This window comes from Triticum dicoccoides, chromosome 2A (assembly GCF_002162155.2).
Source record: "Triticum dicoccoides isolate Atlit2015 ecotype Zavitan chromosome 2A, WEW_v2.0, whole genome shotgun sequence".
In the NCBI taxonomy this organism is placed as follows: Eukaryota; Viridiplantae; Streptophyta; class Magnoliopsida; order Poales; family Poaceae; genus Triticum; species Triticum dicoccoides.
This window is the reverse complement of record NC_041382.1, coordinates 775,005,821-775,033,154: the sequence shown is the minus strand read 5'-3', so window position 1 is coordinate 775,033,154 and position 27,334 is coordinate 775,005,821. Positions and strand designations below refer to the sequence as shown.

General features: G+C 44.8%; 2 pseudogenes; one reads left to right on the top strand and one right to left on the bottom strand.

Annotated features, from left to right (window-relative positions):
* Window positions 1-8,012: 8,012 nt before the first annotated feature.
* Window positions 8,013-13,363, bottom strand: LOC119358436 (annotated as a pseudogene).
* Window positions 13,364-23,046: 9,683 nt separating this feature from the next.
* LOC119352460 lies at window positions 23,047-25,421 on the top strand (annotated as a pseudogene).
* The last annotated feature ends 1,913 nt before the right edge of the window (window positions 25,422-27,334 follow it).

The following is a 27,334-nucleotide window of genomic DNA, read 5'->3' as shown; positions in this document are numbered from 1 at the left end:
ACGTCGAGATCCTTGATGGCCCTGACAAGCCCTTCGAGAAGCCCTTTGACAAGCCATTTGACCCCATCCATGATAAGAAGAGGAAGAGAGGAGGCCTGATGGAGGAGGAGATCAATGTCTTTTGCAGCATGACTGAGGCGGTGAAGGAGATGGCAACAACAATCAGGGAGTGCAAGCCCCTCGACGTTCACCCTGACCTGTATAGAGCTGTCATGGCCCAGGGTGGCTTCAGCGACGAGGCTCTCATGGCAGCTCTCAGCCACCTGCTTGACAACAAGGCCCAGGGTGTTGGGTCCGTTGCCATGGCAAACACTCACAGGGTGTTGTGGCTCAGGAGCTAGCTGGGCAAGCACTACTACTAGAGTAATGATGCATGTGAGCTTGCATGATCCCTGACAGCGATGGCGGTGGCGACGATGAGGACGATGACGATGATGACATACATTTTGTGTAGCTAGGGCTGGAAAACTGTTTGATGGTCTGTATATTTTTGTGAGGTGGTACATACTAACCCCTCACGATGATGGTGAACTTGTGGTGGTAGGACGACACCATTTTTTGGATGTGGTGGTAGGATAACACCATGGTAGTGCTAGGTAGAACTTGCTACGCCGTATGATCATGCTTTAATTCTTCTCTTCTGCTCCATTGTTGTTTGTGTGCTACTTTGCTTGCTACTTGTGTGCTCCATTGATTTGCTGCTTTAACTCTTGCTCTTGTGCATTGCTAGGGAAAGTGGTATGCCGTGTTCATCGGTAAAGCTCCAGGGGTTTACAGTTCACGGGAAGAAGCCAGTGCATAAGTGGCATCATATAGCAACAACAACCATAGAGGGTTCAAGACTAGGCAGGCAGCAGAACAAGCTTACTCCGACTGGGTGCGAAAGCACGGAGGCAACAATGTTGATAGTGCCAAGGTTGGAGGTGTCAAAGTGGAAGGTGCTAAGGTGGATCGTCAGTTTGGACTGGAGCTGAAGAACTTCATCATCTTCGTCCAGTTCATCGTCATTGCTGTGCTGTGGCGTTGATGTGTTAAGTCTGATCATTGTGGGTAAGTTCACCAACTAGGATACAAGGTAAGTACACCATGTATGCCGTATGCAACCAAACGTCGTGTTCATGTGACGCTTGAGCCAATGCAGGCAACCAACAAAGTGCACTTGCGTATTACCTAATGCAGAGACTCTAGATGCAGGCAACCAAACAATTTGCAGATGTCGCATTTAGGGTTGTTTTTGCTCAATCAGACTGGGTTGAAAAGTGTAGGCAATGCAGTTACTGTTCAAAACTTGAACCAAACACGCCCTATGCTGGTGGGAATCAATCTAGGGCATTGAAGTTGGGTAGCTACGTCCCCCGCCCAAGAATCAATTAGCCTTGCTAGCGGTTTTAAGTCTGTGCATTTTTGGCACGGGAGTTGAGTAGCTTTGTGCTAGCTCAATCACTAGGAGAGTAGAGGATCTGCTAGGCAAATACAGCAGCGGCCTTGCGTGCAAGCTTTAGCTTGGTTTTTTTTCCCTTTTGCCCCAAGAGGTGGAAGGGGGGGTCTTGCGTGTTGGCTTTTTTTTTTGGGGAGGTGGAAGGGGTATGAAACAACTTATTAAGGGTATTGGTGGTAATATTTTTGAAACCAAATGTTAGAAGACTATTTCGAAGATCCAACAATCATTATCGTCTAGTAGGTCTAATTAATGGTCGGGTGTTTTTGATTTTTGTGGGATTTTCTAACTTAATTTTTTTTTCTGGTTAACCCGTTAACTACTTTCTTTATATAATAATAATAATAGATAAATGTTCACATATTTTTTTCAAATACATTGATTTAAATAAAGACGTTCATGCACTAAAAGCATGTTCACGTTATTTTAAAAATTATGTTTTGTGCTAAACAGAGGACCGGTGAGAAAACCGGTACAATTTCCATTTAGAGTTCTTCTCAGCTCAAAAATTTCCATTTAGAGAAATGGATTTGTGAAACAGAGGCACCCACGAGACAGCAAAAAAATTAAAAAGAAATGAAACATCCAAACAGTCAACGCAACTTCAAAACTTCCCCTCAAAAAAAAAACGCAACTTCAAAACTGAAAATAATGCACAAAACAGAGGAAGGAAGTAAATGGCCCACAAAGTAGCCAGCCCGTGAGCTCTCTCTGTTAGCTTAGCCTTCACAGTCAGACCGCGTCAGCTATGTGTCGCCCGTACTGTTGCTAAAGAAATGCACAGGTAGTTGCTGCCGCTCGTAGTGATCGCTGTATGTTCGTTTGGTACGGTTATCTTCGTTTATTTTATGTTTATCATTTTCTTGGTGTTTTATCGTTAGTTTTATTTAATGTTTTCATGGTTTTCTTCATATTTTACTTTGGCTTTCTTGGTTTTTTCATTGGTCTTCCTTTCTTTCTTCAGTATATTTGGTTTTCTTTGTTATCTTCACCTTTTCGTTTTTTCTCTTTTGTTTCTCTGTGGTTTTCATCAGTTTTCCTTTTTTGGACCAATGTATATTTTTTCTTGGTATCCAATGTAAATTTTTAGAGCAGCCGTGAAACATTTTTATTTTACACTTTAGACAATTTTTCAAATACATGATGCACACTGAAAAAAATGTTTGGAAAACTTTTTTAAATATACAGTAACATACTTCAAATACAGATTGACAATTATTATGATAATAAACCTTTTCGGAACTATAGAAACATTTTTCTACAGTGTATAAATTCATGAAAAATTTCCATGGAAATTTTTTGGAAACAGACATTTCTTAAAGAAATTAATATTTTTAACCTAAGCAAACATTTTCCTACGTTCTATAATTTTTTTGAAAAAACTTAGGAACATTTTTTTGAAACACCAGAATTTTTCTTTAAATGTCACGTACATTTTTTAATGCTACCAATTTTTTTTACGTTACTCATGCATTTTCTTTTTTACATTCTATACAATGTTTTCGAAACAAGGGAACATTTTTTATAAAATATAACACACATTTGTTTGGGCGTATGAAACATTGGTTTTGGATTAGCAATTCTTTAAATACGTGACATTGTTTAATGTTATAAACATGTTTTGTGTGTGTGATTAATATTTTTCTATACATGTTTAACATTTTTGAAAATTTCTGTAAAATATTTTTGTAATATATATATATATTATTTCGAAATAGAAACTGTAGTAAAAAATGAATAAAGCAAAAATGTGCAGAAAATTGGAAAAACATGGATGATGTCAGTGTGGCGTGAGCAGGTGATGTTAGCGTGACATCAGCAGGCGATGTGACTGGGTCAGCTCAGCCCCGGCTCCCTGCAGGCGGTACTACGATAGCTGTTTTCTCAGTTTTTTCACTGTCGCGGCATCGGGTTTCCTCTGGTTTTTCTTCCATTTTTACTATTTATTTAATTCTTTTATTTTGTTTGTTTTTTCTTTGGGTTTCACCAGTTTTCTTCCATTATTTTTCTTCTTTTCCTTTTTCACTACATATATCTAAATTTTCATACACATTGTATATCTTTTGTATACACCAGGATTTTTTTACACATTTAACTTTTCTTGAATACATGATTAACTTTTTTTAAATACATGTTTTGATATCTTCCTTTTTTCATACAATAACAACAAGGCCACCTGTCTCAAACAAGTTGGTGCATGCTAGAGCTTAAGTCCATAAGTTTTTGAAATCAATTCATGATTATGGCAGGTGGATAGCTAACTTCCACGCATATGTGTCTATTGTTAGTTTTTTTATGATACTTTAGTCTTTCAGATCTCTCAACCTCTCTTAATATTATTAGCACACTTTAATTGTCTGCTACTCATTCAAGCTTCTAGAGCCTGCGTTGTATATGTCCAAACAATCTCAGGTGATGTTGGACAAATTTCTTTTCAATCGGTGCTACTCCAATTATATCATTGTTTCGAGCCTGGCTATTTCTTATGTGGTCACACATCCATCTTAACATGCGGATTGCAGTTATACCTAATTATTGAACATATCGCCTTTTAGTCAGTCAATACTTAACACCATACACACATTGTTTGTCTAATCACCGTTCTACAGAACCCGCCTTTTGGCTTCTATAGCACTCTCCTCTCACGAAGAATGCCGGAAGTATAGCACCACTTCGTCTACCCGAGTTTGATTCGAGGGCTCACATCTTCATCGATATCATTATCCTTCTGCGGCATTGACCCTAAATATTGAAAGGTGTCCTTCTGAGGTACCACCTGCCCATCATGTAGTTAGTTTTAGTTTTACTAAGTCTAAAACTTTTCGAATCCAAAGTTTGTCTCCATAGCTCTTCTAATTCTATTAATTCCCACCTGACTATCATCGACTAGTACCACATCATCTGCAAAGACCATACACCATGAAAGATTTTCCTTATATATCCCTTATTATCTCATCCATCACCAAGGCAAAAATATAAGGGCTCAAACCTAACCCTTGGTGTAGTCCTATTTGAATCGAAATGTCATCAGTGCCGCATCACTTGTTCGAACACCAGGGCCGGGCCCATAGGTGTACCAACTGTGCGGCCTGCACAGGGCCCCTAGCTTCCTGGGGCCCCGGATTTTCCAAAAATGGTGCATATTTTTTTGGGAGCTCCTAACTGGCGTGTTACGCGCCGCGGAACGAAACCGGTGCTCACGCGCTCGCTGGTGTGGGCCGGTCCACGACCATGCAGTGCAACGAAAAAAAATGAATTAATTGCGAGAAGAAAACAGCAAGAAATCAAACAAGCAAGTATTCGAGCTCGCACCTTTCACCTCGAATGAACAGTGCCTAACCACTAGAGCTGTTACCCATTATTGAAAAAGGTAAGCGCGAGCTGTTTAAGAATAATTGTAGGCGCGCTTTTTGTTGCACAAAACTTGGATTTCTTTTAAGAAAATGTGAACAAAATGTGAAAGTTCAAAGAAGTAGAAATGAAATCACGAGTTTCAAAAAAAACATTGATTTTGAAAAAGGGTTCATCGAGTTTGAAAAAAAAGTTCATAGATTTTCCAAAAAAGTTCAAAATTCTAAAAAATGTTAATTGGTTTTCAGAAAAAGTTCACTAATTAGGAAAAATGGTTAATCGGTTTAAAAAAGTTCAAAAATTCAGGAAAAGGTTCATCGATTTTGAAAAAAAGTTCAAAATGTCAAAAAATAATTCATCAATTTTGTAAAAAGCGTTCATCAATTTGAAAAAAGTTCATAATTTTCAAAAAAAGTTCATCATTTTGAAAAAGTTCTTTGATTTTGAAAAAAGTTCACCGAATTGAAAAAGATATTGAATTTATGTTGAAAAATAGTTCATCAGAAAAGTTCATGAAAGTTGGAAACAGTTCATTGATTTTGAAAGAAAATCATGAATTTGGAGAACATTCTCCGACTTTCGAAAAAATAAGTTCACGCATTTTTTGAGAAAAGGTACAGAGAAAAAAGAAAGAAAAGAAAAGACGAAAGAAAAACGTACAGAAGAAAAGAAGTAAGAAGATAGAAGACAATAGAAAGAAACGATGGAACCAGTCACATTAGATGAGGGTGGCTGGTTGGTCGCTGCATTCACGCTGATTAAAGGAAGTCCTGTGTTCGAATCCCACCTCTATAGCGCAACAAAGTGTGGCCCATTATGCAGAGCAGCCGACCAGGCCCAGCTGCTCATTTCCCTAAAAAAAAAAGGCCCGGCTGCTCATGCATGCTGCGACCCACCAGGTCCTCCACATGTGGGGTGCAAGCGCACGCGTCGCACGATTGAGTGCAGAATTTATTTATTTTTACAGTGAGATGTACGAGCCCTCCGGCATCTAGGTTTCAACGCAACGGCGACTTGGCAACGTCGGTGTCTTCTCGTCCGCGGCGGCGGCGATCATCAGCCATCGCCCATGGCTCGGGACGGCAGTTCCAGGTATAGTTCGAGACTATGACCGGCGTCCATCGGCCATCGCTCTAGACTATGTTCGAGAATCGGGATTAAGACAAGTGACCCCGTGCAGCTTTGATCATGTGTCCGTGAGTTCTGTAATCCATGCCAATATCATGTTACTAATTTGTCAGTTTGATTCTTCTATACTAGACGTCTAGGGTTCCAAGATTGAAGTCATGTCTTGATCTAGAAATATGAATTTGATTACCAAAAAGGCAAGGAAAAATAAGGAATCGGGGATTTTAATCAAAATCCGAAAGGATATGTGAAATCTCTGGCCCGGGTCTATTTCCTATCATATTATTTTCAGATCTATTAATTCAAAAATCAAAAAATACCTTGCTGCACTTTTTCGTTAGATATTTTATTTTGTGTTTTTTGCTAGATATATTTATGCAATCTTATACAATTTAATCTATCACAATACCGAGGAGGGATTGACAACCCCTCTTACGCGTTCGGTTGCAAGTTTTTGTGGTTTGTGTGTATGTGTTGTTTACATAGTGTTGCTTGGTTCTTCTACTGGATTGATAATCTTGGTTTCGTAACTGAGGGAAATACTTACCGTTGTTGTGCTGCACCATCCTCTCCTCTTCGGGGAATTACCAATGCAGATGCAAGCAATCAATACCCGTGGTGACAATGTGATGTTCTATCGATTCCCTTGATATTGGCAACCAACTTGCCGATTCCTGCGGTGACATTAGGGTAATCTAGGCATAGAGGTTGATGCACGTTTTCGTCCTACTTTCTCCGGCAGAAACTTTAAGGCACTCTTTGAAGTTCTTTGTGTTGGATTGAATATTACGAATCTGAAATTGTTTGATGCATATCGAATAATCAACTAATGGATACTTGTGATGACATTGAAGTATCTAGGTGACATTAGAGTTGGTTGATGTGTATCATATGGTGTGATTTTAGTACAAACTCTAGGGATGTTTGTGACACTCATGGGGACGACTCAATAGATTGATTGGAAAAGATAACTTTGAAGTGATTTTGTACCGTACAATAATTTCTTCTTATGTTCTCTGTTATCGATAGGACTTTGGAGTGCTTCTTTGTCCCACGTTGAGTGATTGTCATATGATTCCATTATGTTAGCACTGTTGAGAGATTGCACTAGTGAAAATATGAACCCTAGGCCTGGTTTCCAAGCATTGCAATACCGTTTGTGCTTCAGTTTATCACTTGCTACCTTACTGTTTTTATTAATTTAGATTACAAAAACCTATATCTACTATCCAAAAAAGTGGCAACTCCAACAGATGATGCAAAACGAAGATTTAAAAGAGCAACTCCAAAAGATGATGCAAACTAGAGACGTAAACCGCCGCGGGCCGCGCGACTGTTTACAACTAGTCGGCATGAGCGCTGATGGCCGAGTGCTGAGAGAAGGGAGGAGCGCCGGTGGACCGAGCGGCGGTAGCAGGTGCGTCGATGGCTGAGCGACGAGAGTTGGGAGGTTAAATGCGGCAGGAGGAGCTCGAATGGCCAGCGGTGCGACTGTGAATCGAGCGGCGGATTGGTCATGGGGAAGCGACGACCGTGCAGTGCGAGAAGGTCGAGTCTGGCATCGGAAAAGCGACGACGACGTGGAGGCAAGTGTGCAGTTCGAATCCAGCGGTGGCGGGGCGAGCTCAAATTATGCGTCGACTAGGCGGCGATTCAGCGGCGGAAGAGCGGCCAATTGGCCGATCTGGAGGCGGGCGACGACAGAGCAGCAAGGGTGGTGGAGTGACTGAATTTGGCAGCGGGGCGGCGGCATGGTACGGTGGGCGAGTGCCACAGCGACGGATGTGCGACGGGATGAGCTTAAATCGGAGGCTCCTAGACGGCTATGGTGGCGCGACGAAGTGGGTCAGACCGGTGGCGGCGGTCACGGAGGACGCAGCGGGTCATCGGAGTCGGCCATGGCCTAGGCGGTCGTCGATGAGCGCCGGGCGGGCGGCAGCTGGTCACGCGGAAGTGAAATGAATGACAGTTGGGAAGTAAGTTTGCGGGCGGTTGCGTTTCTACATCTCGTGTAGGTGGAGATGCACATTTGCATCACAAGGTGTTGTAGTTTACATCTCCGGGAGGCGGAGGTGTAATATTTTTTGCATCTACATCATCTGTTGGAGAAGGAGTTTTGTGGCTCGAAGATGCAGAAGTTAGTTATTTTTGCATCTACATCATTTATTGGAGATGCTCTTAGTGGGGATTCTAGCGAGCCCTTCTCCTATCGTGTGAGCAGCATGTCTAGAAGCCCCTCATCGCTGGTGCCGCTGTTACTGGCAGCTCGCACAGCCTTGCGCTCGTCGAGGACGTCTGTGATGATGTGCTATATGATGTCGCGGCTGCTCTTAACGCGGCGCTCCTCGCTACTCGTCCACTGCATGAGCCTCAAGGATGGGAAGAGGTCAATGAGGAAGAAGCCTCCCAGCAGGTCCATGATCCGATTGGACGCACATGGATGAAATCCTCGTACTGGCCAAACTTGCTGCCGAAGACAGCCCGTGCCATGACATCGTTGCTCAGCGCCGTCACCTTCTAGCTGACGTTGAGGGCGGCGCCAGCTGACGCTGTCATGGAGCGGAGGAGGCTGCCCATTTCATAGGCCCTGACGCTCTCCTTGCGCCTCACCTGCTTGGAACCGAGGAGCTCCATGACGCACTCCTTGCGCATTTGGCGCTAGTAGTCGCCATAGGGGGCGAAGGTGACGCCCTTACCACCAAATCCAGCGATGTCTTCCATGTCGGTGGTCCCCCGGTTCTTGAACTGGAGGTCGCTGGCCCTCATCATCTGCCCCACCACCTCCTTGCTGGAGACCACCATGGTGGGGATCTCGCCAAGCTGTAGGTACATCATCGGTCTGTGTCGGCGACACAGCTCTGTCATGATATATGTTAGAGTTGTGTCGAATATTATGTACAAGGTAGGTTACAGTTGGATTTGGTTTTGAACTGTGTGTAGACAGGGTAGGAGTTGTGTCCTAATAGGACACCTGTATCCTAGGCCTCTCATATATAGCAGGGGTAGACACACGATGTAACCTATGCCAAACATAATAGCACGGGCACGCGGGGGGAGCCGGCGGCGTGTGCCGGCGCCCGGGCGGCCGGGGTGCGGTATTGTGACGGTGTCATGGGGAGGAGCGCCCGTAGTCATGCCCCGAGGATGTAGCCATATCGGTGAACCTCGTTAACAAATCTCGGTGTCATGCCTCGTGTGATTGCTTGGTCCTCGGTAGATCGACGGAGTGCCTCGGATTATTCTAACAAGTGGTATCATGAGCAAGGTTACGATGAAGTTGTGGATTCGTTGATTTAGAGGATGGATCGTGGTCGAGCTCGGCGCAAAGACGATGTGCGGAAGTGATTGTTCTGTGGAGGTCATACGGTGCGCTGTCGACGAGATCGGGTAGAAGCAATCGGGAATCGTGCGGAGCAACGTACAGGCGCATGAGTGCAGCGGCTGGAGTCTCGGACGGAAACAGCGGCTGCAAAATCGTACTCGAGGTCATCTCGGTGGGAAGCGATGGGCAGCGGTGGCCGCGAGCAGGCAACCCTAGTCAGCGCAACGGGCGAGATCGGATCGATCGGATCCGAGGCAGCGTGCAGGCGGCGCGTCGTACACGGGGAGGGCCGCCAGAGGCTAAGGCCGCAGTGCGGCGCACGGCTGGTCTAGCTGGGGCTGGCCTGTGTGAGGCCGAGACGGGCTGAAAGCCGTATGAGTCCGCGTGGCTGGAGGCTGATGTGCAACCTGGGATGTGTGGCGAGGCACGAGAAGGTGCGGTGCCTGTGTTGCTGTGCATACAGATACACGTGAGATTTGTTTGAAAAAAGGAACCTGCACTAAGGTATGTACGTGGCTTTGGGATGCAACATGATTAAAGAAAAGGAGTGTTGGGAGTTTATGGTGATATGCTTGGTGTACCCATGGAGACTATCAGGAAATCTAGTTTTTCTTTTGGAAGTGTTGCAAATTGCGTACGGGATTTTACCGTAAGGTTGGCAGGTTGGTGACATGCGTATAAGGCTCGGAGGAGTCTGAAGCGTGTCGTGACAGGATCATGCATACGCAGGGCATCAAGGCAATGCAGGGAGATGTGCAGACACGACGCAGGGTGGAGCATGGTTGCAGTCGGATAATTTCGGCTGGGTCGGACTGGACTGTCTGACGGATCGACGGATATGTTGGTCAAAGAAGAAGACGGCGGTGATTTCAGCGACGACGACATAGGAGCATGATGCTGATGGTGGCCAACTTCTGGGGCGTGGAAACACGTGGTGCAGGCTTGAGGGCTTGTGCAGCTTCGACAAGACAATGACGCAGGGTTGATTCAAGGTTGTGTACACATGAGAGCTTGAAATCGACAGGGCGTGGGGGTGGCTCGTACAACCACCATGGAGTCATGTTGAAGGTGGAGCTGGAGTCTGATAGATGACTACACTCTGTGCTGATGGAGGGGCTATGGCGTAAGTTAACGGAGAGTCAAAGCCTATTTCAGGGGGTAAAGCGAGAGACACGTGGATCGGACTGGGCGCCAGTGGTCTAATGGAGGCGTGATACTCGGCATCGGTTGGTGATGATCGATGGTTCTCTGCAGTGGGGGTTGAGGCAGTGGGGGCTAGCTACCCGGGAGACTCGACCAGGACAGCAGAGGCTCGACGCGGTGATAGCGGCGAGGCGTACGGTAAGCACGGGACACAGCGACAGGCCAAGGCACTGGTGGTCAGACATGTGGCCAGACAAAGTGTGCAGGGGGTGCTGAAGTAGTGTTGATGAGTACCAGGTTCAAGTTGGTGACTGGGTCTATCGGTGCTAGTTGATGGACAAGAGTTGACCGTGGAGAATCTGAGAAAGTGGCGGAAAGTCTGAAATTGTCAAAAGCTGAGAGAGTACATGGTCATATATTCTGTTCTGTTCAATGCACATGGCAAAGTGCGGATGACAAGGCAGAAGGAGGCACAGTGCTATAGCGATGGGACATGTCAGAGACTATCCGAAAGAAGGGTGAGACAACTGCGAATTTGACTCAGGGTGACACAGGGCGACGGTGAAATTCCTTCAAGTTTCAGACAAGCGGTCAAGAAAGAGCGGTGATGTTGAGTTTAGGTAACTCTTATGTGTGGCGTCCAATATGTGAGTTGTTTACTTTCACGCAGGTTAATGATCGGTGTGTGATGGCATTGAATGGATTCTTCGAAAGTTGGGAGTACAACGTAGAGTAATGAGGAACTTAATTTTGCTCAAGTATTGACTGTGAAGAAGACGAGAAGGGACTACAGTTGCAGGTGGAGTCACATGGAGTCTGGGAGTAGCAGCGGTGCTCATGGCGTATCTCAAGTCCAATGTACATGGAGGTTCGACGCACGGATGAATCCAAGATGGTGGAGAATATTCGCCAAGGTGGAGTTTGTTAGAGTTGTGTCGAATATTATTGTACAAGGTAGGTTACAGTTGGACTTGGTTTTGGACTGTGTGTAGACAGGGTAGGAGTTGTGTCCTAATAGGACACCTGTATCCTAGGCCTCTCATATATAGCGGGGGTAGACACACGATGTAACCTATGCCAAAATAATAGCACGGGCACGCGGAGTGAGCCGGCGGCGTGTGCCGGCGCCCGGGCGGCCGGGGTGCGGTATTGTGACGCTGTCATGGGGAGGAGCACCCGTAGTCATGCCCCGGGGATGTAGCCATATCGGTGAACCTCGTTAACAAATCTCGGTGTCATGCTTCGTGTGATTGCTTGGTCCTCGGTAGATCGACGGAATGCCTCGGATTATTCTAACAATATAGTGCGGGAGGACGCTCACCACTTGGTGGAGGTTGCCGATGATGGGGAGTCTCCATGGCCCTAGAGGCAGCGGCTGCCTCTTACCACGGAGAGCTTGAAAAACCAAAGGGCCATTAGCGTGGATAGTGTCTTGGCTTAGTGGTTGGAGATGCGGTTGTGCAGCCTAACGACTCGAGTTCAATTTCTTGAATTGGCAGGTGATGTAGGGGGGTTTTCCTATTTATTAATGACCAAGGTTGATGTATGTGGTAAAAAGCACTCTTTAAGAAATATTGTAATACTCATTTAACAAAATTCCAAGGACTATGTTTATCTTGGTACTCATACTAAAATGGGTGTATGCATTTCTTGTTGGTTGAGAGGCTGGGAAGTGAAAATCTCTCTCATTTTTTGAAGAAACAGTCAGGTAACCGCCCCCACGTCGTCCGTGTGGGCGACACATGAAGCGATCGGATCTGCTTTTCCAGGGCCTCTTGCCTGTGCCGTCCCCCTCGCAGCCGCCGTCAGCCAGCTCCATCGGGCTTGCCCTTGCGGCTAGCAGCGGCGGCGGGGATCCGTTCCTGAGGTATGGACAACCTGAGGCTTTGAACAACCGGCGACTTGATGCAGTAGGTGGTTGTTGCGACGACAACATCGATTCATGGCTAGACAGTGGCCTTGGTGCAAACCGATTGTGTCTCTCCCCATCTCCTTGGCGCTGTCAACATGCGGCGAGCTCTCCAACATGCGGAGGAAAGGGAGGCCCACCGCCAAGCATCCCGTTGTGGAGTGTTGCCTCATCATGGCCGGCTTTGCTCCTGGGGCGCCTCTTTGGCGCAGGGGCACTGCGGGATGTGGCGGCGGACATGCAGCGGTTGCTAGTGCCGTCGCCCGTGGCGTCGACAAGGAGGCATGGCGTAGTGGGTCTGGCCATGACGGTGATGGTACAGCTTGTGGTGGCGTTCAGTGGTGTCGTCTAATACAAATAAGCCATTGGCTGCCACTTGGAGGATGGTGCATGGCCTCCGGCGCGCCCCCTTGGGATTTCGGCGATGCCGGTGACCTTCCTTCCTCGTCCGTGCGTGTTTGCAACTGTTGGGATCATGGCAAGTGGAGGCGATAGATTGAATCCGATTGGGTTGTGCATCTCGAATACCCGGTCTTGAGCTCCGGGGTAAAAAAGCTAGGTGTGGCCTTTTATTGGTTATACCTGACAATGATGACATTTTTTGACAGCGCTACCTAGATGAGGGCATTGCTCGGAGTTTGCTCAGACTTGATCTTCAGGATGAAAACTCATGATCTAACCTTCGGGTGCTGGATCCGGCGACGGCATCACATGTGTGTCGTTTCCTTCCTGGAGTCGTCGATTTTGAAGAACTTCTCTCTTAGTCCGCGTGCTCTCATGAGATAGTTGGTGCCGGTAGTTGTCGCTGTACATCACCAATCGTTGTTTTCATTGCTTCATGATATTTTTTTCTCTCCGCCTAGGCATAGCTTCAATCTTACATAACTTAGCTTTTTGCCGGCAAGATCTTTTTGTTGTATGTGTTGGCTGTGTGCATTTTGGCCGTGCAGAAGTCGGGTATTGTTCATTATAATTGTATTTCTCGATGCTATATTATGAGTCAATACATTGCCCTTTATAAAAAAAGTAGCGTGGATAGTGCTATCAAACTGAAGGTCAACCACCCCTCCATGATATGATTTGCATATGAGCAGCTCGCTGTCCATCTGCTTAGTTATATTGCCAATCAGCCATACCAAATTTTAGTTTGCAGCCAGCCTGCTGGCAGAATAATAAAAGCAGACATAGCAGCGAGTCTCGTCGTTCTCTTGTATATTGTATATTGTACTTATCTTGTATATTATGTCCCAGTGTTGCACATCTCATCGTCGCAACTGCTACCTACTCAATAATAAAGCAGACATAGCAGTGAGTCTCGTCGTTCTCCAGGTTCCAAGAAAGAAAAAAAGCAGTGCTCAACTTGTCTTGCAGTTTGCGTCTGGGTCTACATATCATCAACTACTACTAATTATTCGGTTATTTTAAGACTCTGGGACTCGTAGACAAAGGGTTAATATTTTGAGACCCTTGAGATGTAATCAGCCAGTCAGTCTAACCGAAGAAGAGACTTTTTCGCTTTTGCAAACGTCGCTTCCGTCAGTCAGTCAGTCAGATTGTTTAATGTATGTTCTTGCTATATCTTTGTCGAATAACTTAATAAAGATGGTCGTGTAGGCCAGGGGGTTTAGAAAAAAAATAGAAAAAACAGAAGAAAAATGTCACCATGTGTAGTACAAATATACACGTTAGTTAGGCTTGTACTTATCTTGTATATTGAGTAGGTAGTAGTTGCGACGATGAGCTGTGCAACACCTCATCTATCTATCCTCGTGGATGTTAGTCTATCTTGGGGCCGTGAGTCTCGTCGTTCTCTTGTCTCGGGGTCGATTGGGACAAGACTGACATGGGGGCATCGCCGGTAAGTTTGAACAGGGGTGTATCACGGCCCCTCAAGGTGAAAGCAGGAGACTTATGAGGAGCTTCTTCAATATTTCTGTAACGACGTCAGATTTCCAGGGGTATGTCTTCTCCTGTTTGTAGTTCACAATCCTCGAGCTCACCAAGGTCTCAAGGAATGATGTTGCAGTCCATGTAGGCTTCGCCAGTCTCAGCGGCGTGCTAGTGCGTTTCTTCCGTGCCATCGACGGCGGACACCACGTTGCAGGGATTCCGGGGAAAGAGGTGGTGACCCTCTTCCTCGAGCATAGAGATTTTGGGTCTAATTTTGCACAATATTTTTTTATCTTTACCTAATAATAAAAGATGAAAACTTTCATAGCTCTCCATCCATCGCCTTTTTGTATCCGATAGTTTTGTGTTAACTATAAAAATTAACGGCTGAGATTTAAAAATAGATTTACGGACGATACAAGGAAAAATGGAACGCTGCCAGACGAGCTCCGGTGTCCATGGTTCCTTGATGCCTTTGGTTTCTTGGTTCCTTCCTCTGTTTTAATTTTGATTCCTTCCTGTATCTAAACCTTCCTTGATATTCTTTCTTCTCCGGATTCGATCTCCCTTTTTCTATCTTCTTTAAATCATCCGCTGATGCCTTCCCGATCCACCGGTGCCTATACGAGTCGACTTCTCCTCGACTGCAAGGAGACCAAATCGACGTGCACCGGGCGACTTCTCCTCGTCTGCAAGATACCTGGTCGACCGGCGCACGCAACGAGAAAGCCCCACGAAACACGTACGTGGCCAAGGCAGCGATCGATATCGATGAGTCCGTGCAACAACAAATAGTTGTAGATTGATTTGATCCCATATGGAGGTGACAGCTAGGCCACTGGAGAGCATGAACTCCGACAAGAATTGAGCCGACCTGCCGAGCAGAAGCCACCGGAGAGGATGTCCTCCATCAAGAATTCAGCCGACCCGCCCCAGGTGGCCCTCCAGCCGGATCCCCTCCTCCGGCAAGAACCCCTCCCCGAGCACGACCACGCTTCCCCGAGCAGGACGGCGAGCACTAGATTACCAGAGAGGATGAACTCGGTCAAGAATTCATCCATACGCAAGCTTCAGCAAGATTGGCGGAGGTGCGTGTGAAAGAGCTCGGCCAGATGCAAGCCCGGCGAGCTCCAGCGAGGTTAGTTCGAGGAGGTTCCTCCAGCAAGGTGTGTGCACACTTTTTTCTGGGAATTTATTTGTCTTCGGGAAGAAGCTAGCTTCGGCGGATTTATGTGTGATTGGGTGGCCATGCACATCTAAAACAAGCAGAGCCCTTGCCTGAAACAAATCACACACAATTTGTTTTGCGTTCAGTATGCACTATTCAAAGTCACATCTAAAACAAGCAGAGCCCTTGCCTGAACCAATAACAGATGAGTTTTCGTTTGAAACACTAATACTTCGAAAAAATTGTCTAGTTTGTACACGAATTGCATCTAGTTTTTTCCGTAACCCTCTCTACTTTTTTGCACATGCTATGTGGGTGAAATTATGATACCACACCAACTTTCAACCTTTTCGGGGTTCATTTGTAGTGCTTTTCAATTTCAGGGTCATTTAGCTCAAAACAAATCATTAAATGCATGAAAAATAACAAATGATGTCAGAAAGGGCTGAAAGTTGATGACGTGGCTTTGAATGGTGCATACTGAACGCACAAAAAGTATGGAGTTGTAATAAGTTAAAAAATGAAATGCCTTTGTAACATATGAGTTTTGGTCTGAAACCCTGATACTTCGAAAGAGATTCTCCAGTTGAACACGAAGTGCATGCAGTTTTTGCACATGCTATGTGAGTGAAATGATGATATCATGCCAACTTTTAACCTTTTCAGAGTTCGTTTGTATTGTCTTTTCTATTTCAGGGTCATTTAGCTCAAAAAAATTATTAAATGCATGAAAATAGCAAATGAAGGCAGAAAGGGTTGAAAGTTCATGACATGGATTTGAATGGTGCATACCTGACGCACAAAAAGTCTGGAGTTGTAATAAGTTTTAAAAATGAAGTGCCTTTATAACAGATGAGTTTTCGTCCGAAACACTGATACTTCGAAAGAAATTGTCCAGTTTGCACACGAAGTGCATCCAGTTTTTGCCGTAACCCTCTCCACTTTTTTCCACATGCTATGTGGGTGAAATGATAATACCATGCCAACTTTCAATATTTTCAGAGTTCACTTGTAGTGCTTTTCAATTTCAGGGCCATTTAGCTCAAAACAAATCATTAAATGCATGAAAAATAACAAATGATGTCAGAAAGGGTTGAAAGTTGATGACGTGACTTTGAATGGTGCATACTGAACCCATAAAAGTCTGGTGTTGTAATAAATTAAATAATTAACTGCCTTTGTAACAAATGAGTTTTCGTCCGAAACCCTCATACTTCGAAAGAGATTGTCCAGTTTGTACACGAAGTGCATCCAGTTTTTGCCGTAATCCTCTCTATTTTTTAGCACATGCTATGTGGGTGAAATGATGATATCATGCCAACTTTCAACCTTTTCAGAGTTCATTTGTACTGCTTTTCAATTTCAGGGTCATTTAGCTAAAAAATCATTAAATGCATGAAAAATAGCAAATGAAGGCAGAAATAGTTGAAAGTTGATGACATGGCTTGGAATGGTGCACACTTGACGCACAAAAAGTCTAGAGTTGTAATACGTTTAAAAAAAATGAAATGCCTTTGTAACAGATGAGTTTTCGTCCGAAACACTGATACTTCGAAAGAAATTATCCAGCTTGTACACGAAGTGCATCCAGTTTTTGCCGTCTCTCTACTTTTTTGCACATGCTATGTGGATGAAATGATGATATCATGCCAACTTTCAACTTTTTCAGAGTTCATTTGTAGTGCTTTTCAATTTCAGGGTCATTTAGCTCAAAACAAATCAGTAAATGCATGAAAAATAATGAATGATGTTAGAAAGGGTTCAAAGTTGATGACGTGGCTTTGAATGGTGCGTACTGAACGCAAAAGTCTGGAGTTGTAATACATTTTAAAAACTGAAATACCTTTGTAACATATGAGTTTTGGTCCGAAACCCTGATACTTCGAAAGAGATTGTCCAGTTTACACACGAAGTGCATCCAGTTTTTGCCGTAACTCTCTCTACTTTTTTGCACATGCTATGTGGGTGAAATGATGATACTATGCCAACGTTCAACCTTTTCAGAGTTCATTTGTAGTGCTTTTCAATTTCAGGGTCATTTAGCTCAAAAAATCATTAAATGCATAAAAAATAGCAAATAAAGGCAGAAAGATTTGAAAGTTGATGACGTGGCTTTGAATGGTGCATATAAAAAGTCTAGAGTTGTAATAAGTTTTTAAAAAATGAAATACCTTTGTAACAGACGAGTTTTCGTCCGAAACCCTGATACTTCGAAAGAGATTGTCCAGTTTGTACACGAAGTGCATCCAGTTTTTGCCATAACCCTCTCTACTTTTTTGCACATGCTATGTGGGTGAAATGATGATACTATGCCATCTTTCAACCTTTTCAGAATTCATTTGTCGTGCTTTTTAATTTAAGGGTCATCTAGCTTAAAAAATCACTAAATCCATGGAAAATAGCAAACGAAGGCAAAAAAGGTTGAAAGTTGATGATGTGGCTTTGAATGGTGCATACCGAACGCACAAAATGTCTGAAGTTGTAAGAAGTTTTAAAAAAATGAAATGCATTTGTAACAGATGATTTTTTGTCTGAAACACTAATAGTTCAAAAGAAATTATCCAGTTTGTACACGAAGTGCATCTAGTTTTTGCCGTAACCATCTCTACTTTTTTGCACATGCTATGTGGCTGAAATTATAATACCATGCCAACTTTCAACCTTTTCAGAGTTCATTTGTAGTGCTTTTCAATTTCAGGGTCATTTATCTTAAAACAAATCATTAAATGCATGAAAAATAATAAATGATGTCAGAAAGAGTTGAAAGTTGATGACGTGGCTTTGAATGGTGCATACTGAACGCACAAAATGCCTGGAGTTGTAATAAGTTAAGAAATGAAATGCCTTTGTAACAGATGAGTTTTCGTCCGAAACCCTGATACTTCAAAAGAGATTGTCCAGTTTGTACACGAAGTGCATCCAGTTTTTGCTGTAACCCACTCTACTTTTTTTCACATGCTATGTGGGTGAAATGATGATACCATACCAACTTTCAACCTTTTCATAGTTCATTTGTAGTGATTTTCAATTTCAGGGTCATTTAGCTCAAAAAAATCATTAAATGCATGAAGAGTAGCAAATGATGGGAGAAAGGGTTGAAAGTTGATTACGTGGCTTTGAATGGTGCATATTTGACGCACAAAAATTCTGGAGTTGTAATAAGTTTTATAAAATAAAATGCCTTTGTAACAAATGATTTTTGGTCTGAAACACTGATATTTCGAAAGAAATTGTCCAGTTTGTACATGAAGTGCATCTAGTTTTTGTCGTAACCCTCTCTACTTTTTTGCACATGCTATGTGGGTGAAAAGATTATACCATGCCAACTTTCAACCTTTTCAGAGTTCATTTGTTGTGATTTTCAATTTGAGGGTTATTTAGCTCAAAACAAATTATTAAATGCATGAAAAATAACAAATGATGTCAGAAAGGGTTGAAAGTTGATGACGTGGCTTTGAATGGTTCATACTGAACGCATGAAAAGTCTGGAGTTGTAATAAATCTTAAAAAATGAAATACCTTTATAACATATGAGTTTTGGTCCGAAACCCTAATACTTCGAAAGAGATTGCCCAGTTTGTACAGAAAGTGCATCCAGTTTTTGCCGTAACCCTCTCTACTTTTTTGCACATACTATGTGGGTGAAATAATGATACCATGCCAACTGTCAACCTTTTCAGAGTTCATTTATAGTGCTTTTCAATTTAAGGGTCATTTAGCTCAAAACTAATCATTAAATGCATGAAAAATAGCAAATGAAGGCAGAAAATGGTTGAACTTTGATGATGTGCCTTTGAATGGTGCATAATGAATACACAAAAAGTCCAAAGTTAAAATAAGTTACTAAAAATGAAGGAGAGGCGCAATGCTCACCTGCACGTTGCTTAATTAGCTTCAGGCCTTTAGTACCGATGAGCATTGCACCATGCAGGTGAGGAGAAACTACACATAGCTCCGTGCAGTCTACACCATTTCCTGAAGTCCTGAAGCTAAGCAACATGCAGGTAAGCATTGCGCCTCTCCTTCATCGTTCCTCGTCTCTGCACTCAGGGCTTATAAACCGCGGTGAGTCCCTCTCGCTTGGCGATGTGGGACTAAATTTTAGCCACCACCAGGACAAGGCCTTTAGTCCCGGTTAGTGGCTCAATTAAAATATTTTGTTATGATCCACTTAAACAAAGCTATAATATTCTTGAATAGCAAAAGGAATCAACTAATAATCTCTAGTACCGATTCGTGGCTTGAACCGGAACTAAAGGTGATGGTGGGGCCCCAGCCTGAAAACAGCCTGCCACCATCCCTTTACTATCGGTTTGTGGCATGAACCGGTACTAAAGGTTCGCCATGAACTGATAATAATGGGTGCCGCCCGCCTAGCCGTTGGAATCGGCATTAATGGTCACATTAGTACAGGTTCAGTAACTTCAGTTACAAATCGGGACTAATGTGCTTCACATTAGGCCCTTTTTCTACTAGTGGTACATCATAGTAATTGGATCCCCAGGGCAGGCAGCATGACACCACTAGGTGCTGTGTTCCCCCCAAACTTAACCAAGGTGGCAGACTTCCTAAAGGTCAAGTCTTCTGAGTGGGATGTCGACAAACTGCACAGGGTGTTCTCTGAAGGGGACGTCGCAGATATTAAAAACATTGTCATTGGTGGTCAGGGAAAAGAGGACTACAGGGCTTGGAACTTCACAAAGAGTGGGCATTTTACAGTCCGCTCAGCATATCATCTTGGTATGTCGCTCAAGGCAACCAAAAGGGAGCATGCTTCGGGATCCTCATCTGTGGCTGATCATAAAAGTTGGAATGAGTTGTGGAGTGCAGACTTGCAGAATAAGATAAAAATGCATGCATGGCGCATGCTATCTAATGGTCTGGCGGTTGGTACGGAGCTTCGCCCATGGAAAATCAAGCCTGGAATCTTCTGTGCCGCGTGTGGCAGGGAGGAGACCATCATCCATAGATTCGGGCGCTGCCCCCACTCACGCCACTACTGGAAGCTGCTTGGTGACGCGGTGGCCGCCCCCTTAGCAAGACTGGCTGAAGGGATTGCGGCCTACAGCGGAATGAGAGCATGGGTGTTGGACTGGTTGAGTAGGACGGGGAATGAAGAAAGATAGCTGGTACGAGCTATGGTGAGCACGTAATAAGGCAAGGGTCGACACTCACCAGATGGAAGATCCAAAGCTAATCGTTCAACGACGACTGTACCTGGCAGAAGAGTGGAGGTCGAGCAAGGACACGGTTATCAGACAGGCAGTGGTAAGGGGACCAGACAAGTGGAGCAAACCTGATGATGGTTGGGTTAAAGTGAATTCTATGAGGCGCTGGCCAAACACCAAGGATCAGGAGGAGGAGGAGCTGTTCTCAGGAACAACCATGGTGAGTTCATTGCGGGAGCGTGCCATTTTCCCCCTCTTGTTGCTGATGCGGAGACGGTGGAATGACTAGCGTGCCAACGAGCTCTTATCCTTGCCCAAGAACTAAACATCCAGAGGGTGATCCTTGAGACAGACTCACAGGTAGCCGTCCGAAAGATCTCGAGTGAACAGAAGGATCTATCGGGCAATGGGCAAATAGTAGAAGAGTTGAAGATGCTTCTCTCTACGTTTAGTGGTTTTATAATTGCTTGGGTGCAGAGGTCTGCAAATAGAGTCCGCACATATCCTAGCAAGGGAAGGTTGTAAGAATTTTCTTTGTAAGACTTGGCTTCATGTACCTCCAGAATGTATAAGCTCAGAGATTATAGCAGATGGAGCTGGAACTGTTAATAAAGCTTAAGTCTTCTCCTAACAAACGTGAGATCTTCTCGTCTCTAATTTTGCACATACACATGGTCAACTAGTTATACTTAATGAACCAGAAGAGCATCCTGCCGTCCAGTAACGGTAAGTAGAAACAACTTGGCCTCTGAATCGATGGAGTTATTTACGCAAAGCCACTATACTTGAGGCTAGGGTAACAACTTGATATCACATTGGTGCGAGGGCACAAAAGACCATCAACTCTGCGTCTAATATATAATGAAGAGCATTGATTGTCTATTAAATTTGCGAAAACAACAAAACTGACATGTTGGTCCCACCTTCGGCCTGACATGGCGAAGACCACATTTTCTGACCGGCTGATGTGGCAAACGAGACATGGGCCCCATCTGTCAATGACTAGAAGGTCCTCTTCTTTGTATCACTCTTTTTATGTGGCATTCCATCAAGCACCTTCTTGGCGGCTAAAGAGCGGTGTCATGGTTCCTCGTGCTTTCCGTTGCAGTCCACCTCCCACACAGAGGACACGGCCAAGGAGCTGAGCTCTGGCGACGACAGCAACGCCTACCCCGTCGCGAACGTCCTCTCCTCAGACGCGAGCAGGCGAGGGGAAGCATCGTCCTGCTTGGCGGACGACTGGCGACAATAAAAGAGGGGTTCTCCCCTCGCCCCACCCCCTGCAAAATTGAATGGTGCAGGAGCACTGAGGACGTCAGAGGAGGTCCTAGGCGCACATAATTAGAGAAAGGGGCGGGAGATCTCGCCATGAACAAAGAACGAACGACACGAGAGCTCGCCAAAATTGGCCTCACTGAACATGCGCGTCCTGTGTAGTCTTCGCGTACAGCTGCCGCCAACGAGTAGCTCCCGCGCCTCGGCCCCGCTGGCCGCACGGTGCCGCTGGCCTTCACGTTGATGTACTGCGCCGTTCACCGCCCTCGCTAGTCCCTAGTCAACGTGCGGCCTCCCCTGGTCACCGAGCACCACGTTGTGATAGCCACGTTGGCGTGTGCGTACTCGACGCTAGCAGCCACAGTCAGCGGGGGCTGGGTGGCGCTAGCTCCACCGGCACGTCGACTACGTGCGTGGAACGAGCTCACGGGCAGGGCTCACGGGCGAGCTCGGCACGCGGCGGAGAGAGTAGCTACGGGCATCCATGGCTGCTCCAGACCTTCCCGCCGGCGGTCCACGGAAAGGTGGACGAGCTGCTGCTGCCCACGCTCTCCACCGAGAGGAAAAGGGTTCACGCCCAAAAGTTGTTCGCTGAAATGCCTTGTTGGAAGACAGACGTGAAGAAGATGACCACCTAGTCATTGACAGGTGTGGCCCACATCTCATTTGCTACATCAGCCGGTCAAAGAATTTGGTCTTCGCTACGTCAGCCCGACAGGCGGGGCTAACTTGTCAGTTTTACTGTTTTTGTGAGCTTATCAGACAATCAGTGCTCTCCGTTATAGATTAAACGCAGAGTTGATGATTTTTTGTGCCCTAGCACAAATACGGTATCAAGTTGTTAGCCTAGCTAGTCTCAATTGTGTTCGCATTAAATCCAAACTTTAACATATGCCATATAAACAAGTTTGTTTTCTCAATTTTCCACAGCAACGCGCGGGGTATCATCACTACATGAAAGAGTAGTTTTCTCTTGATATTAACGTGATATGGTATTGCCATGTCCATCCACTTGTCTAACAGCGACAAAGCAGTGGCGGCCATGATCATGCTAATTAACCTAGTACGTGATATGATATATTGTGCTAATTAACATGTATAGTACTGTACGTGATATTATATTGCACATCAACTCACCAGCGTGCTCCGCTCTGCAACCTAGCCCATGAGCAGGATTTTTTTATTCTTCTGCCAGCCATACAGAAGATGGTAGTATAGCTATATTACTAAGCTGATGGACACGGAGCTTCTCCCATGCAAATCATGGAGATGGAGGGGTGGTTGACCTTCAGTTTGATAGCACTATCCACGCTACTGGCCCTTTGGTTTTTCAAGCTCTCCGGTGGTAAGAAGCAGCCGCTGCCTCCAGGGCCATGGAGACTCCCCATCATCGGCAGCCTCCACCACGTTGTCAGCATCCTCCCGCACCGCACCATGACAGAGCTATGTCGCCGGCACGGACCGATGATGTACCTGCAGCTTGGCGAGATCCCCACTGTGGTGGTCTCCAGCAAGGAGGCACTGGGGCAGATGATGAAGGGCAGTGACCTCCAGTTCGTGAACCGGCGGACCACCGGGATGCAGGACATCGTCGGTTTTGGCGGAAGGGCGTCACCTTCACCCCCTACGGCGACCACTGGCGCCACATGCGCAAGGTGTGTGTCATGGAGCTCCTCAGCTCCAAGCAGGTGAGGCGCATGGAGAGCGTCAGGGCTGAGGAGATGGGCAGCCTCCTCCACTCCATGACAGCGTCAGCTGGCGCCACCCTCAACGTCAGCCAGAAGGTGGCGGCGCTGAGCAACGACGTGGTGGCGCGGGCGGTCTTCGGCGGCAAGTTCAGCCAGCAGGAGGATTTCATCCACGCGTCCAACCGGATCATGGACCTGCTGGGAGGCTTCTTCCTCATCGACCTCTTCCCATCCTCGAGGCTCGTGCGGTGGTTGAGCAGCGAGGAGCGCCGCGTTAGGAGCAGCCGCGACGTCATGCAGCACATCATCACCGACGTCCTCAACGAGCGCAAGGCTGTGCGAGCTGCCAGTAACGGCGGCACCGGCGACGAGGGGCTGCTAGACGTGCTGCTCACACGGCAGGAGAAGGACTCGCTGGAATCCCCTCTAACCACAGAGATGATAACCACCGTCTTGTTTGTGAGTATATATTTTACTTTCTATTGCCATCTCATGACAACAGTGCTATACCTAACATGCATGTGCTTGCTTAGGACTTAGGATCGCATCTTAATTAAGAAATCAGTACGTCTGGACAGAATCACGCATCTGATGTACTCCTTTCATTCCGAATTACTTGTCGCATGTATAGATGTATCTAGATGTATTTTAGTTTTAGATATATCCATTTCTGTGACGAGTAATTTAGACCGGAGGGAGTAGTTAGGATCCTTGCTAGGTCCCTCAGAAAACAAATATATATACTCATGGTTAAACTTTATGTCTAGATAATTGTGCTCGGATATCATTGTCAAAATATAAATCAGTTAATATATGTATGACACACCATTTTTGTACTCTACTCACCTTTACAGGAGGGCAGGGTGCTCTTCCACTTCATAAAGTAGCAGTAATTGACCTTTTGTATGTGCGTGAAATCTTATAATTCTGAGGTGGTGTTTGGTTCTCTAGTCCTATGACTTTCTCTAGTCCCTAAGACTTTTTAAAAAAGACTTTCAAGGAGGTCCTTCTAAGGACTTCTAGCAAAAAGTCCCAAAAAGTCCCACCCTGTTTGGTTTGCTAGGGACTTTTTCTAATCCCAACACAAAAAAGTCCCTGGAACCAAACACCCCCTGAGTCAATAATTATAAATATCCGCAACAAGGATGCGATCGACTAACTTTAATATCTACTACATAACTAATAATTCCTCCAATACATAATAAGTATTCACTGATTTATTACAAACTTGTCCTAAATAGAGAGACTTATTATAAAACGAGGGAGTAGCATTTCTTGAAAATAATGATGATTGATATATATTCAATCCAGGATATGTTTGGAGCTGCTACTGATTCCACTTCAACCACTTTAGAGTGGGCTATGTCGGAACTCGTCAATCATCCAGAAGCTATGGCCAAGGCACAATTGGAGGTCCGTGAGGTACTAGGTCCAGATCGAGCTATCATTGCCAGTAGCGACCTCGGAGAACTCCACTACATGCGGATGGTCATCAAGGAAACTTTTAGATTGCATCCTCCTGCTCCTCTACTTAACCGCACGAATGAAGAGGACTGCAAAATTATGGGTTATGACATGCTTAAAGGTACAAATATATACATTAATGTCTTCGCAATTTCCCAGGATCCTCAATACTGGAACAATCCTGAAGAGTTTAATCCGGAGAGGTTTGAGAACAGTAACATGGATTATAACGGGACATGCTTCGAATTCACTCCTTTCGGGTTCGGGCGACGCCTTTGTCCTGGGATAACATTTGCCTCATCAATTTTTGAGATGGCATTGGCAAACTTTCTCTATCACTTTGACTGGATGCTGCCTGATGGGGCCATCTCAGAGTCGGTGGACATGTCCGAGAAATTTGGGTTAATTGTACGCAGAAGTTCTGACCTGCACCTCAGAGCTATTCCACACCTATGCTCCAAAGCTATGGAGATTTAAATCCACCATTCTGTACTCGTGGAGGTCCATTACGTGTGGCGTTTTTACCTTTATACCAATATTGGAATACGAGAATTTCATGGAAAAATTGTTGGACCATGCTATTTTTCATGTTACTATGGGCTAGATTAAATTTCATGGTTGTTGACTGTATGGCAGTAGCTACTGCGCAACACTAAGTGATCCAATTATTTGTGATATATGATCATGTGCCTATTTGTAATGTTCAGACTGAATAAATGCCATTCAAATCGTCTGTTAAGTACTAAAACTAACCGTACAACTCATTCCAATTTTTGTTTTGACTATATACTATAAATTGTATACTATCGTCTGTAGATGAGAGCATGTGTTGATTTTTTCGGCAATACTACATGTGTAGTATGCGATATCGACCTATGATGTGGACACGTGTTTGAAAATTGTTTGATTTTATTTTGCTCTCCCCTCGTTTGAATCGAGAAGACCCACACAACCCAGCAAAAATTCAAGCTCAACCATTATGGAACTTGAAAAAACAAGTACGGCACAACGAATCAACAACTAATAAAAATACATACCAAAATGTCAAAATTTTTGCTTCCAACTTACACAGCTAATGTCTCAATCGGATGACAGTTCCCGGACGATTTCAATCACTTGTAAAGATCAGAAAACCACACACGATTGCCATAGCCAGCACAATCAGTGGGCGATGGGGTAGTCAATTACACAAGATTCCTAAACCGTGTGCGGGAGGTCTCTCCTTGCACATGGAAGTTGTAACAGAATCGTGTGGGATGACCTACCAGGCTACCAATCAAACATGGTTTCTCTATTCCACACGTGTGTGCTTGGGTGTAGTCGCACACGCTTCAACGAAGTTGGTCGCATGTGACAGGTGTATTATCGCAAATGTTTAGTTTGAACTCAATCATGTGTGTTTACAGAACCATTGCGCACATTTGGAATTTGCAGGACCATGCATGTAGCCTTTGCACCAGCTACAAACCATGCATATATCAAGAACACGCATCATCCAGTATCAAATCTCAATTGTATTTCGTTATTTCACATGTCATACACCAAGTATTCATACATTACAAAATTATCAATTGCTAGCTATATAGATGTGAAAGATACACAAATGTAGGAAAACAGTTTTTCTTGATTGCATCTTTACCTCTGTGACAAAAGGTATGTTCCAAAGGGTTCATATAAGGAATGTGGACATTTCTCCACACTCGATCAGCACTGTCGTGCACAAGCCGCACATGGTGAGCACAAAGAAGGATACAAAAATTGCATTATCCTTGTTTGTGCTAAAACAAGGATAAGGATGCCTCTCGTTGCAAGAGGGGAATCTCCGTACTTGCAATTATTTCTCAAAGGGTCTGCATGTTTTGTGAAAAATAAAAATAATAATAATGCGAGAATATAAAAACAAAAAAATAATGCAAATTCAGAAAGATTAGTCACTTACTGGCATGTATGGATTAAGCCAAGAGAGGCAAACCCGCGACTGGTACGCGCACACCCTTCTCTAGTGTAACCGATGCGGCTACTAGTGTCTGGTGCGGGTAAGTTGAAGCATGTATCTGACCCGCTACACGCTGAAGCGCTTGCCCTGCAACATGCTACAAATATTGCGATCAGAATGGGATGCCAGCAGGTAATTTTCAAAACAGATTCCATGATGCTGAAGCAGGCAATCACCAGTACGGAGTATGATTTATCAAAGTTGGGATCCTTATTCCAAGATGTAAAATTTCAGATGTGTGTAGGTTTGATTGTTGTAAGCTTTGAACATTGTATAAGAGAGTGTAACGGAGCAGCACACATTTTAGCTATGCATGGTCTAGGCATGGAAAATGACTGCTCTGAGACTTGGCTTGGTAATTTCCCAGAATTTGTACTCGATGCTGTTGTTGGCG